Genomic DNA, 15,778 nt, shown 5'->3' with positions numbered 1-15,778 from the left:
GAACTCCTAATTCGGCCGAACCGACATTGGCTCCCCTCGCCATCTGTCGCCACGTGGAAGGTCATGATTCACTCCAATGATGGTTATGGGTGAAACTTGTAACACCCTGAAAAATTTCTGTCCTGATTTGCGAAATTAAAATTTCGTGTTAATAAAAAATCTTTTCCAAAATCCATCATGCTAGCTTTTATTGGATTCTATCTCCCATTTTTCGGTTACGCTTGGACCACGGGGACGGAAATCTAGAAACAAAATATATTTTTGATTCAAATATTATTTGCTAAAAGAACCATGATGATGAAATATATTACTTTAGAAAATGTTTGCAAATGCCATTTGTCTTTCTGAAAACCCTTTCTATGAAGTAAAACCTATTTGAGGTATTTGTATTATGAATAAAAATAAATACTAAATATTTAGAAAACATACTTTGAGAGATATTTCCCCGAGGAAACTATTTTACAAGTGAGGGCTAATATTAGTTAACTTATGAAAATCCTATTTTGAAATTATAGGTGTTTGGGAATTATTTTACAAATAAAGACTAGAAGGAATTTACTAGCAAAACTGTATTTATGAACTAAAATCTAGTTTTCCTCCTTGAAAGGCATGGCTGACCTGCATAATGGGATTTGTGTTATTTGTGTGCATTTGTATGTTTGTGCCAAGGATCTCGGTTAATCTAACCTTGTGAATCCCAATCATTGTCGTACTTTCCTCCGGAATCAAATTCCGTAGTTCGATCCTCCTTCTCAATCGAACCCCTCTTGAACCAATTATTCTAGTGTCTGGAATTACTCGAACTCAGTATCTCCCCCAGAACCGCCTCTCAGAGTAATATCCATTCTCCGTCCTTTCAACCCTCCCAAGTTATTGTAATACCCCGTCGTTTCTTTGAATCGTTGGAATACCGCGATTAAATCGATCCACCAAAAGGATGTTCTCCAATCGACATCCTTCCTTGCCCTCTTTCCTCTCTGACTGATTTGTCAAGCGTTTCGGTGAAGCTAATCAAAGCCCCGAAACCCTTTTGTTTGTCATAACATCATTTTCTTCCTCAGACCGATTGAACACTAGAGTTGAACCTGAGCTATCCCGTCTATTCGACTCGGCTCTCCCTGGATTCCTTTCTCCCCTATTCCTTCTACTCGAAATCCACAAGTTCGGCCATTCGCTTGAGAACCCAAAAATCGTTCGATGGATTTAATGGTCGTGCGTCGACCCGTATATCCTTGATTCCATCTCTACCCTTGAAAACTCTAGAATCGTGCATCGATCCAAACGTCGACGATATCGTCTCTACCTTTGAAACCCTACCGCGTCGAATGGTTTTGTATGCCATATGCCGCTCCTAAACCTATCGTCTATATTGTCCCTACTGTTGAAACCTTACCATGTCGCATGGATTCTTATGCCAAGCGTCGTTTCTAAAATCCGTCGATATCTAAAGTTCGTCGATATCATCGTCTTTTCATTCAAGCGGTCGCAAAGAAATCCTAAGTCGCGTTCTTAGGCGACTAGGCGACCGAATCAAATCCAATCCTAATGTTCCACCCAAACAAGTCCGAGTACAGAGCCAAAATCAAATGTCCAGTTATACAGTCGATGCCTGTGGAGTACGTTGGACCGCCGCTACTTCGCTTCCGCTATCTCATCTACTTCTGTTGGTATTTTGTAATGTACCTGACCATGTTGGGTCTATTTGGGTCCTATTTGGGATACCCTTGTATTATTAATGTACAATTCGACCCGTATAATGATGTTAGCTTGAGATATTCAACTGTGCCATGTGTGTACCATCGACTGATCTAGGGAATGGTATTGTAAAACACATGGGGTTTCCGGTGTGTAAAATCGGGGGCTCACAAAACTGACCTCCACAATTGTCATAACTGCCTTATAAAAGGATGTGTTCATCTCACCCTCAAGACACATAACAAAGTGAAGTACAACTCACTTTTATATTTTGGCTACTGTGTAGTAGAGTTAGAATATAGCAAGAGAGTGAGGGCAAGCTCCAGAAGGAGTGCCCCAAATGTCAGAGTTCTCTCCTCGCGAAGTTCCGGAGGAGTGCCGGAGATGTAGGCGCTCTCTCTGATCTTGTACCTCGGTGAATGATTGTTCGATATAAGTAAGTATTTGTGATTTCCTTTAATATTTACTTTTCTTATTTAATATTAAGATATATTCTCATCATTGTGGGTTCATAGTATTTATACTGAGTGCTCTAGTACTAATACACTGGATAAAGAATGAAGTTCTTGGCCGAGACTAGAGTAGTAATTGAAAAGATAGACGTATTGTCTAGCTTAGAGGTTGCCTTCATGTGTTGTGTGCTCCACGAAAGGCAGAGGTAGGCGACAGGTGGTGATAACCTTGTCCCTTCATTATCCTCCCTATTCAGGTACATCATAGAGTTACATGCCGAAATCAACTGGCAAATCAGGGAAGAGCTGGTGTTCGAAGCAACTGATTGAGTTTTATATTAACTTAATTAAGATTATTAACCCATGGAAATACTCTATCCTAAGCGTATCATTTAGTTGTTGTCTTTGAATGAATCATGTTTCTTAGATTATACACACACATTCCCTATGATTCGATACCCTTTGCATACCCTGAGGTGAAGTGCTACATCAGTATCCTTGCGCTTGCAAATTTATCTATGACCGTAACAAATACCAACATTGTCTTGGGGGACCATAAATCTTCACGCAAAATGATTACTTTCCAATGAGGAATTTAAATAAGTTATGCATGCTCTGCCTTGGGTACAATTTCTCTCGACAAAGTTTGCTAGAGCACATCTAAATGTTATGGTCTTTGCTAAAAGGTGTAAACAGTTGATTTTGCTAGAAGACACTCCCAATTTGTGTTTATTTGCCAGTAGCGGTGGGCACCCATGGCATTAAAATATTATATTTTGCTGACTACCTATAATATTTTAAATAATGCAAGTGCTGGTGCTCGAGTCTGCCTCTAGTATCACGAACTGGCATGTGGGGCCATAAGGTCCCCACACGTGGATGGCCCTAGAATTGCTACCAATGGAAGGGTGAGGGCATTGGAACTCAAAAGGAATAGTGACCACCGCCGCTACCTCCAACATCTGCTAAGCCACCAATTATGCTATAAAATTATAATTTTTGTTTTTGCTTTTATCTCTTATATATCTGTTTCAGCGCATGGGCCTTTAGCTAGTAAGAGAGAAGTGGACAAATGCCCTTAATGACTTCTTCCTCATCTGTCCCGCCTCATATATGGTATTCCCATCCTCTTATCTCTCTATTCCTCAATATACCATCATGTTATCCATGTCAAATCCAAAGCTTGTAGGGTTGTAATTAGGATTTTATAAGATCGCAACGGATATTTCCCAACCCAAAAGCTAGCCAATGAGGCGAGGGATCCCTCACTTATATATTTGCTCTATTGCCCTTCCATAACCAATATGTGACTACTCAGCAATCTCCTGCTTCACAGATTGGTGTCGCTTAGCTATTCACCACCCATTCACCATACACCAATGGTCCCTTAAGTATATATACAGGTCCTAAAAGCATTCACGGTGCATTAGGCCTTCACACTCTAGTGTCACTTGGGCCAAAAATATTGAAGTAGCCAGGCTCTGATACTAATTGTAGAATCGCAAGAGGCCTTTCCCACCAAAAAGCTAGCAAATGAGATGAGGGACTCTCGCCCTCCCTCAGGAGCAACGAATTCATCCTCACCTCTTAATCTTTGTGATGTCAAATTTTTGTGTCTCGATTTGTGATGTGGAATTTGTAGAATTTGTGTTGTGATGTGAATGTAACATTTTTGTGGAATTTGTGCTTGTTGTGGATTTGGGAATTGAAATTTGGGGATGTGGATTTGGGAATGCAGGGAAGCATCATGTGGGCATATTCATTTTTGCTAGCGGCTAGAGGGCAGCTTCATGGGTTTTTTTGCCCTAAAATCGATTATCTCTGGCGGCCGGTATACTTCAGCCGGTTTTACACAACCTCTAGGGAAAACAATTATCGCTAGTGGTTGAAGTTCCGCTTGTGAAAACCTTAGATTTTCACTGGCCTTTAGACACTGGCGGTTAGCCTAGCCGTCAGGAAAAGCATATTTTGACTTCCAGGAAAGACCTTTTTTTTCCTAGTTGTGGACCCCCACCACTTCGTCGCCACCGCTAGATCCGTGAGAGAGCGACAGCTCCTGAGGCTGTCGTCGACGTATGCCACACCACTGACCTACCTTCGTGTGCGCCGCATTCGCCACTATGAACGAGTGAGAGAGAGGGATGACTAAGTGAGAGACATAAGGTAGATGACAATAAATTTTTTATATGGTAAGAGGGAGGAGAGGGTTGGCGGCCAGCCTTGTAGGCAGTGACGGATGTGCGCGCAGTGGTGGAGCATGCACAAGAAGCTAGCATGAAACGTGTAGGATCAGAACACACGGTAAACCAAGCTAGGTGAATGACAGTGGAAGAAAGAAAACATAGATTAAAAATTCATCCCAAAGAAAAGGGCAAAAAGGGAACTCTTTTCTAGTTGTTCTAGTACGGTTTTCAAAAATCAAATCCAACAATGTCGGCCTAAAATATGAAGCCTATAAAACTAGAATAATGTAAAAGAGAGTGGCATTACCACACTTATCTTTACATGCATATGATTTTTATTATATCAAAATGTTTAAAGTGTGTTGAAAGCACTCCGCTATAATTTCATGAACTGAACTCTAGATGAAAGAGCAAAAGTCAAACTATAATTTTCACTCAACAAGGGTGTCTTGCTCAATTGGTGTACCGCCATCAAATGTTTTATATACCCATAACTTCAGATCACCCAGTATGACCCCTAACCCTTGTCACTTCCCATGTATGCCGCAAGCAAACCTCGACTTATGTGCACCATTCTCTAGCTTGAGCATCCTGCATGGCATAGTTGATTATTTGGATCTAACCACCTTGACAGTCCCACCTCAAGCAACACATGCACACGGACACCACAAAACCATATTCCGAGCACATGTTCTTTCTAACTTAACTCAAGTTGGTGCAACAACTTAAAATCATTATAAATCAAAAGTATTATAAACTTGTGTCAATATCACAACTTAGTGATCACTATGATTTTACAAAATGTTCATCAACCTGTAAATATGACTTTAAATCAGCGTATTGTATTAACGAGACAGTGTCCAATATTATCACTTCACCTAGAGTAATTCAACTTTACTTTCCCCTTTCCGCAAGACTAGGTCCTGTGATCATTGGCGACTAGGTGAAAGGCTTAATCTCATCCTTACTGTTGAACTCATGGGTAGTAGATCCTGAGTAGCTGGTGGTGACATAGCTTCTATTCCCATCCCTTAGCTGCCACTCCGTGATGTAACTCGGCTTCGTGACAACCTCAGCTACTTCAACTTCTCCGGTGAGCATTGCCACGACCTTCGACATTGGTGGTCGCTGGTGCGGCGAGCCCTGTGTGCAGAGGAGTGCAACCCGTATGACTCTGAGAGCTTCATCCTTATCATATTCCATAAGACTTGGGTCAATGATTCCGAGAGGTTGCTCTTTTTCATACAGGTCCCAGGCCTATAAATGAACATAGGTTCAGTAAGCAGAAGATAATGCACACTAGTGTACTGGTGTGGATGGAAAGAGTTTTTATCATCTTACCCACTCAAAGAGATATATCTCACTTTCCATGAGGGAGTTGTTGGTATTCGATCGACCAGCAACAGTCTCCAACATGACCACCCCGAATGCAAAAATATCTACCTTTTCTGTCAAACGACCTCTCATTGCATACTCCGGAGCTAGATAGCCACTTGAAAAAGGTCAAACAAGTTTAAGAGCAGCTTTAATTTTGAGATTCCATCCATAAGAAGAGAAAATGGTAAATTGTACTTACAATGTGCCTGCAATTCTTGTGCTCACATGAGTCTGCTTCTCATCATAGAGTTTGGCGAGTCCAAAATCAGAGATTTTTGGGGTGAGATCCGTATCAAGTAGGACATTGCTGGCTTTTATGTCCCTATGCACGATGCGCACATTCGACTCCTCGTGAAGATAAGTTATGCCCCTTGCAATGCCTAAAATAATCTCAAAGCGCATTGCCCAGTCTAGGTTTAAGTTGTTGTCTCCTGTACATTAAAAAAATCTCGATAAAGCCTCAAGAATAAAAATGATGACAAAATGCAGATAATTATTTTATTAGTACATTCAAGGAAACACGATTTTAATTTTATTAGTACATACAAGGAAACACGATTTTACTTGTGCTAGCAATTTGCAGAAGTGTACTTACTGAAGAGTGCTCGATCTAGGCTTCCATTTTCAAGGTACTCATAAACTAGCAAGGGTGCATTGTTGTCAATGCAGAAGCCATGCAATTTCACAAGATTCTTGTGTTGCACAGAAGAAATTGTTGTAACCTCGGTTATAAATTGACTTTTCCCCTGATGAGATGATTGAGAAAGTTGTTTCACAGCTATTACTCTCCCATCAGGTAGCTTACCCTGCCATAGGCAAACACTCCTAAAAAGTTACATGTATATTTTGAGCATGGCCAAAACGTTGCCCAAATGCTACACTTAAATATCAAATCAGATAAATAGTCAGTTGCAGTTTCACAAGATTAATTGCAGGAATCAGACACAACCTTGTACACTGGCCCATATCCACCTTCCCCAAGAATGTTTTTGGAACTGAAATTGTCAGTAGCTAGCTTGAGTTCAACGTTACTAAAAACATCAGGCCGTCCAACCAGGTTGTACAATTCTGCAATTTTTCCAGACAGACGAGAAAGAATAAATCATTTCATAAATTTACTGTCTGAAATACTGACTAATAAAATGATACCTTCTTTCTGCTGTGCCATTGCTCTTCGCTTCTTTACCACAATAAATATTCCAAAGAAGGTTGCTAATCCAAGAACTAATGAACCAATCAGTACTCCGGCAATTACACCTGCTCTATTTCCCCTTTTGGGTATACCATTTCGCACAGTAGGAGTAAAATCTGAAAATAATTGTTTTACTTATTGGAAGCCAATGAAAGTTCAAGAAATTACTTAATAATCGTTCTTACTAGGAGTGACGCTTAATGCTGATATCATTGGGCCATAGTAACCTTGAGTAGGTACGCAACAAGTGCCCTTGCCGGCCCAAAAGAGATGAATTTCAAGGAAGTTTTTTGATACAGTTGCTGTGTAATTCCTATTAACTACGGTAAAAGATTTTCCACCTACCGTCTTCTTTATATTGAAATCCTTTTCTTTTAGAGCACCCTATGCAAATGCCAATAATTCTTTTAGACAAAGAATATAAAGATTCAGTAAATCAGTAAACAAATTAATTTAAATGCAATCCATTTTTACCTGGACATATATGTCGAAAACCCTCTTTCCTAAGCTTTGCCAACCTTGAGAATCTGGAAATGCGAATTCTGCAAATTGAAGCAGAACGGTATAATTTCCATTCTCAAGTCCAAGACCATAGTATCTCAGCGATGATGCTGACATTCTTGCAGTTTCGAATAATTTTGAATCAACTGTATTCTGAAAATGGTCGGAGCTATATATTATGTCCATTCCATTTGTGGCCTGGTCAAATTTTCCTACATTACTGATACCCCATCTTTTTTCACCAGTAACAAAATATGATCCAGCCCCAAGGTTCATAGGATCTGCTTCATAAATAGTATTATCTGAGCCTCTCGTCGAGCTATTACTTCCACAGTCAACAGCAAAGGAATAATCTACAATTAAGCGATGCAATAACAATGAGCACTATTGAAATTTCTGATGTCCTATTGAATGCTGCGGTTAGTGAAGAGTAAAAGCTATACATTCTGGAGATCCACGAAAACAAGGGGTGTCTTGCTGTAGGCAGTTTAATCCAGAAGGTACATGACTGTGCACGTCGTGAGAAAGAGTTTGTTACAACTAATCTCTTGCAAAAGTTTAACAAAATGCCATAAGTACCTGTTGGTAGTCCTATCAAGAACAAAGTTGTTCGCCACCAAATTCCTTGCACAAGAGAAAATGTTAGAATACCTCTTTTTCCTTGGTAAGACGATTTCAGAATTTTACACTTACAATTGCAAATTGTTCTGACTATCCCAAGAAGGAAAGCTTCCAGTGAGCTGATTATAGGAAAAATCTCTGCAAACAGACTAGAGTTATTACATATGAAATGAATACACCATTGCATTATTAAAAAAATATGCTATACTTCTATGGTGGTTGTTTCTAACTTACATTGTTTTCAATGAGGGGCTTATAACATCTGGCAAATTTCCTGTAAGGCTATTGTTCCCAAGAAACCTGAATATACAAGATAATGAAACATGCACATCACCTAACAAGTGTTCTATAAATGGGATTGCTGTAAAGAAAGAACACTCTTACTGGAATTCAAGAATTCCCAGATTCAGGAAACATGGACATCATCTTAACAGGTGTTTGTATAAATTGAATTAATGTAAAAAAGAATTTCTTACAGGAATTCAAGCATTCCCAGATTCAGGATGGACTGAGGAACTTGTCCTGTGATACTGTTAAAACTCAAGTCCCTGTGCCACAGGAGAAAAAGGTACTTGAACAGATGCTTCGCAATTCCAGTCAATGACCAAAAGCATTATAACTGGCACCATGGCAAGTAATGAAAACTTACAGTAAGGTTAATGTTGCAAACTTAGAAAAATCTATTGCTTCAAGATTGCCGGATAATTTGCAGTTCCTTAATATTCTGTAACAACAATCTAGGTTACTTGCAACTTTGACAATATTGTAAGGTCTAATGCCCTATAGCAAAAGGCATCACATACAGGTTGCTCAGAGATGTCATATTACTGATAAATCCCAATGAAGAGATTCCATTTACAATATCACCAATCCGTCTGCTCAATTGTATTTCACAAACCAGTTATCAATCTTGAACTTCTCAGCCATCAAAGGACCAAAGATGCCAAAAAAACAAATCTACTTACAAGTTTGTTAATTTCGTCAGATTAGAGAAACCTGCGGGAATTGGTCCTTCAAAAGAATTTCCTTGGAAAGCCCTACAAGTTTATACTTTCAGAGAAAATGTAGGGACATTGCAGGTCCATTTTAGTATAAGAAAAAGGTAAGCCATGCCGGAAAATGTGAAAGATGCATGCATTTCTGTTAAGTGAGGACTAAAATATGAAAAATGCTATTGCCAGGTTCAAATGGAAGAACGTAATTTCCATCTGTCTCAAGATATACCAAGTGTAGTGTCAACAGGTTAATATAATTAATCTTACACATCCACCAAATTAGTCATGCGCCCAAAATAATCTGGTATTTTCCCTGTGAATTCATTGTCTGATGCCCTCCTGCAGGCACACCAAAGTATTTTGATATTTAGCACATAAAAAAATAATGGACATATATACCAGGTCAGGCTCTCGATTGACTGTACAAGATGTTTAGGTTCTTAAGTTTAGAGAATGTCGAAGGGAATGGACCGCTGAATCCGGAACCATCAATGTACCTGTTATTGAACCATTGCAGAAATTATCATGTTCAATAATAGTTCTTTTAAGAAGTAGCATTGGGAAATCAGAAACGCTGGATCTTACAATTGCTTAAGACTAGTCATATTGCCAAGTTCATCAGGAAGTTCCCCAGAAAAATTACAATAGCTGATGCCCCTGAATAAAAAAAAATCACTAGAGTTATAAATTATTCCCTTCAACAAAATATCAGAGGAATAGTTTTTCTTGATTTGAGATGCAATATTCATCATCAGAATTTTCTCAAGCCTTTTTTAGCTCAATTTTATTCCAACATATGAAACACCACAGGAAAAGGGAAGTCACACTGAGATGCCTACTATTGAAGAGTTATTAGTTCTTTCTAACTTTTTTATGAGAAGTCATGTAATATAATAGTTCAGGCTGTTCCTAATATATAGTTAAAGATTGATACAATTTCTTACAGTGACAAAAGATTGGTCAGGTTGCCAAGTTCCTTCGGAAGTGGTCCAGACAGTGGATTGAAAGGCAAGGCCCTTTGAATGATGAAAAGTAGTCAAGACAAAACACCAATGGATGGCACTTGAATATATAAATTAATATATAACTCCTACAAATATTTCATGGAAGTGAATTTTCCCATGAATGATGGCATGGCACCAGTCAAGTAATTATAACCCAGGTTCCTGAAACAACACCAGAAACATCAGGTCAATTAGCCAGAACAAGAATGTTGCACAACTGACTACTATTCGCTGGTTTTCACAAGGAAATAGGCAGTTGAGCATTCAAAACATGTGACTGAAATGATATATTCTGCGAAACATTGATATACAGCTAACACTTCACTATAATGATTAAGATGACAAGATTTAGGTATCATACAGGTCCTCTAGATAGGTGAGATTCTGCAGCTCTGAAGGTATTGGACCAACAACATCCAACTTAGTCACCCTCCTGCATAAATAAACAAGTATTACTGATAAGTAAAAGGAATACATTTTTAGCTTTTGAATTGTGCCTGGGATATTTCAATTTTTAACTCAAACAGTTTGGTTTTCCCCCAAGAAGACGAAACTCCCAGCATGTAGCAAATTTAGGATGGACTGGTATGGCTGTCGGTCTAGGAATAATATCTAACTATAAATGTGGAAAACATATGAGATAAATATTGGCTAGTAATTGTGGAGAAAACATCCTGATTGGAAGGGGAAAAGGTATCTCTGCTACCGCTATCTATGTGGAGAAAACATCCTGATTCTGAGAAGCAGCTGGTTGATAGCCAACTTCTGAGAATCTGGAAAAGCTTTTCCAACTTCTGGCTTCTAGTTTATTTTCTTGATTCTACAACTACAGTTTCTCAGAATCTAGATGAAAAACAGGACCGTTTAGGGGAGCTTCTGATTCTGGAAGAAGCTGCAGCTGCCAAAAGCTCCCCCTAGACAGGCCCCAAGACAGATATGGAAAGACAATTATTTATATGTTTTCTTGTCTTTAGTAAATAGATGAATAATTGAATAATGAAGATCTGGATGGCATAACCAGGTGGGAAGATTCATACATACAATGATACAAACCATTAGAAACCAGTCGAATAGTATTCACGGAGCCACCTAAAACTACGGATGGTCAATGTCTCACCTAAAGCCGGGGAATACTTGAAGGCTCTACAAATTTCTTTGTGCTCAAAACCTTATATTCAGTGAATTATCCACTTCAAACTTGATGGTTGTAGGATCCCAATAATTTTTACTAGTTATAGGGGTATCAAAGTACAAGCTTTATGGGTGTTTATTATCCCAACAATTTTCTTATCTAAAGCACTGAATAAATTTACTTATGCTTTTTGTAACCAAACATTCAAGAAATTTGCATTATTATTATTTTTAAATTGGCGGTTGATAGTTGACCAGTGGCTAAACTAGTCAACATGTTGAACCATTGGAGCCACTGGTTTGAGCACTGGTCTAGTTTTAATAACAAAGCATACTTAATCATATATGAATACTTCTATAACTCCTTGCCTCCATAACTTTATGGGAAGTTGTACTAGTGGAAGATCTAGGGAAGTCAAAGAATGGACACTTATATTGGATTGTTTTAGCATCCACTCTCGTATTGGATTGGTTAACTAGTAAAGTAATATCTAAAATCTTTAAGCTCAAGGTTTATGTGAATTTTCTAAGTAAAAAATAATTTAGTATACATAAATTATACTACAACAAAAGATGGATATCTTATGTTGAGTTGAATTTATTGCTTAGGCTTCTATTAGCTTCCAAATAATGTCTAAAATCCTTAGAAGTTCCTCAAATTCATATGAACCGATCCTGGTCTATAGTCTCGCATTTATGGACTTTGTTGGTTGGCAACCTCACCAATTTTTCAGATTTTAAGGATTACTTTTAACATGATAATATTCCAGAAATATTCCTAGCTTCTTTCTCTTTGGATTAAACTAGTTAATTAGGTGCGCTAGTGGCCTTACCCTCTTTAGTTATACACGATGCTAATAATTTGGTTATTCTTTTGCAACCCTTGCTTTTCTAATGTAAACATTGGACATGAAAAGCGTCGTGGAGTATTATTTATAATTTTAGTGTATATTACTATTAAAATATAAACCAAGAGTTTCCTTGAAATAAAAATCTTGTTGACAGCAATGTGTTACACCTCTTTTTGTATGAGAGCATATACAACATTCAATGTTTTGAGTATGAATTTTTTGAGTTTGTTTTCAGATGAAAGTTTATGATATCAAACATATATAAGGTCTTCGGAAGAAAGACTAGGGTGATGAGTTGAAAATTTCAGAAAATTGATTTGAAAGTGAATGAGTAAGTTGAAATTATCTGGATTTCTGATATCATATCACTTCTGAGTTCATGCTGGTTAGTGCTAGGTATGGAAAGGAAGACGATAATAGCTAGAAAGGGAAAACATGCTGTCGAAGAATGGGCTCCTGTACCGGGAATCAATGGACCCTTCTTTGTGAGTTCGGCCCAGGGGACGGGAGTGCAAGACCAAGAGTTTGCTACGATGGTAAATGAGACAATGGCGATTATACCCTACTCTTGTGATGTTTTGTTCTGTATTATGGTTGAATGGATCTGCTACAAGAGTGTGGATTTTTCCTGAACTAGTTTTTGGGGTCGATCCTTTTTCTCGATGGCCTTAACTCTCCTCTTATAGTTGATGGGGGAATACCACAATGGCCAGACTCTTACAAATGGGCATCAATACACAGGGGTTAGTTATGAGATATGTTGTCACTTGCTGATGCATGGACCCAGTCGTCTGATCCTGGTGTGCCTCCCTAGGGCCAAATGGGAAGGAGGCCTTCTTCTCCAACCGTGCATCCTATCTGCGCATGCAAGGCTTGCAGTAAAAGCTTGGGGAGCTGCTGAAGCCTATGGCGTCTGCCTATCAGGCTATCAGCCCTAGGTGGTAGAACATGTAGAGAGGCTATGGGCCAAGCAAGGCAGCACGATGGTCCACCATACCATCTGACAGCCCACACCCTCCCCCGTAGGGATGATGAAAGCATGGCGGCCATTCAAGCGTCGTCCCGTGGCCTCAGTTACACGTCGGGTAGATATATGTCATATTGCTTTTAATGTAAGGTACACTCAAGATAATAAATAGCGTTTTTAGCTGCCACTATAGCGATAGCGGACCCTACCACTACCGGTACGACGTATACTAGATATAGCATCTTGGAACTTAGCACCCACTATTTTCACTTAGCGGACTGCTACAGCGGCTGCAATTCAATTTTGTGGACTGCTGTAGTGTGAGCCTATTTTATATGACCACTAACCCGTAACAAGTAACGAGTTTATTAATTGTTTTGTCTCCCAAAACATTGTATTCTTGTGAGTCGTAACATCTAACGAGTTGGAACACAACATCAACTCTTCAAGTGCTACTAAATCTCTACTTATCCTCATAGGTTATACATGTATTAATCTATCACTAATTTGTTTCTCAGTTGATTTGTTAATTTTTATAAAGTCACTATTCATTATATATACATTCAAATATGTGCGATGATTAAATGCCGCTATTGAAACTTAGCGTCTGCTATCCGCGATCCGCTACATAGGCACCAATCCAGTACCGACCCGCTATACGCTATCTATTACCTTCGGTACACTTTTTCGATGGCAGCAATCAGCAAGATGCAACCTGTCACAGTTAATGCGCTGTTGTTGGCCCGAGTAGCCTACAAGAGACAAGCCCGGGGGCAAGTGGCAGCTGTGCCCGAGCTCCTGCCCCGAGCTCGGCCAATACTAACCTGTTGTCATATGAATATCTCCATGGCAGGCCCCAAGACCATGTCCTATCCCACGGCCATTGAAATAGACCCGAGCTGATTAATAGCGACATGGATCATCCCACCAGATAACATGTTGTTAGGTGCACCGAGCCGCAACCGGTAGTGGGAACCTGGTTCCCACTTCACCGACACACATCAATATGGGAAATAGAAAATGCATCATCGCATATAGCATTAGAGAGGAAATTAAGAGAACCATTCGCGTTGATTTGCGCCATGTGAACGATTCCATATATGCATTTTTTGCCACCTTATACTTGCCTTCACAAATGAAATTTTTGGAGGCAAAATTGGTTCCTCTTTCTAAAAAAAAGCTCTTGGTCTTTAGAAGGTTTCTTAGCTTTTAGTTTTTTTATTGTTTGGCAAAACTGTTCGAAAGGTGTACCAAGGCAAAGGCAGACAGATCTATACGACTATACGTGCAAAACTGAAATCTAGTAGTAGGTGGTACTAAACATTTGCTGACATAAATTTGTTTTAGAAACTGTCATATAGCCATTTCAATGGAAACTTTCACCACATGCTTACTTGTTGTGTTAGGTAAACAGCATATATAGTCCTACATGTGGCAACGGCGCAACCCCATGTGGCCCACATGCCGCGGCACCAAATTCAGAAGAAAATATCCGCACGCAGCATCCTACCCAAAAGTCTCCACTCTCCACACCACCTAAGCTCCTACGCCGCCGCCGCCGGCGACTCAACTTCGCTCAGCTCGCCTCTGCTCTGGTCAACAGCCATACCCGCCTCCCCTTACCACCCACCCCAAACAAACCACTATGCAAATAGTAATCCAAACACCATCACTTGTCAGATTTATCATATCGCACAAGCTTTCAGTCGACTGTGCCATGGATTCTTTTAGGCAGGCAAGGCAATGCGTCGAGCACCTGGTGTGCATACAGCTTATCTATGAAAACAGGAGATGATGGAGGTGGGGGTGTATGTACTTACAGTTTGTTGATGTGGCAGAGGGTCCCGTTGTTGTACTTGCAGTCGCACTTGATGAACGGGTTGAGATTTGGGTAGTCGTCCCAGTTGGACAGGTCGGAGGCGACGCTGCTGCAGAGCTCGCCGCTGATGTTCCACTCCGGCGACGCCGTCTTGCCCCATCTCCCCAGGATCGTGTTCAACGCCGCCGCTGCAATCACGCGCGGGGTTAGCGAACTCAATATTAACCAAAGAAGCTAACTAGTAAGACGCTTGAACAGTTGAAGTAACAATTACTGCCTGATGATGATCACGTACTCACCTTCGACTGGATCAGTTCGCGGCTGAGCCTGAGCAGCTGCGATAATCCGCCATGAGCACAGCACAAGCACAAGCAGCGGCCACGCGAGATGGGTGAAGACACCGGCCATGCTAGGCCGCATCGCTATCGATGTGTCTCCACGCGTTTGTCTCTTTTCTGGTCTCGCTCTCTTTGCTGGACTGGAGACTGGACTGCTGGCGAGGCAAAATTGTTGGGATTGTTAAATAGATTTGAAGTCGTTGGAGCAGTAGTTGTGGCCAATAAATTTTAATTTTGCAAACCAAGCGACGCCAAACTATATACGTGTAAGCCAAACTGTATATTCACGTTTATTTCATGAAAAAAAAGACAAATAAAATGTCAAGACTAAGGAGAGGTTGAAATAATTGTTGTATTGAATAACACTAATGTCAAATTTTATCTATGAATAACTTCTCAAATATTTGCGTTAGAAACATGAAGACTATGCCTATGCGCCTGTTTGCACAGCTCCAACTACAACTCCACCTTTTCTCGAGCTAGAGCTCAGCCAAACAGTTTTAGCTCCACCTAAAATAGGAGGGGAGCTAGGTGAACCGAATGAACTAGAGAGGTGGAGCTGAGTTTAGACAGCTCCACAACTTTACTACAGACCCAACTACTGGAGTTAAATTTAAGAGTTGGAGCTGACCTTATATGTGACATCCTGGTT

The 15,778-nt window shown here is 39.9% G+C and overlaps 1 pseudogene; it reads right to left on the bottom strand.

Moving 5' to 3' along the window:
* Positions 1–5,061: 5,061 nt before the first annotated feature.
* Positions 5,062–15,288, bottom strand: LOC127772821 (probable LRR receptor-like serine/threonine-protein kinase At1g56140; annotated as a pseudogene).
* Positions 15,289–15,778: the final 490 nt, after the last annotated feature.

Source organism: Oryza glaberrima, chromosome 5 (genome assembly GCF_000147395.1).
Source record: "Oryza glaberrima chromosome 5, OglaRS2, whole genome shotgun sequence".
NCBI classification, from domain to species: Eukaryota; Viridiplantae; Streptophyta; class Magnoliopsida; order Poales; family Poaceae; genus Oryza; species Oryza glaberrima.
The sequence above is the reverse complement of the archived record's forward strand: the minus strand, read 5'-3'. Positions and strand labels throughout refer to the sequence as shown.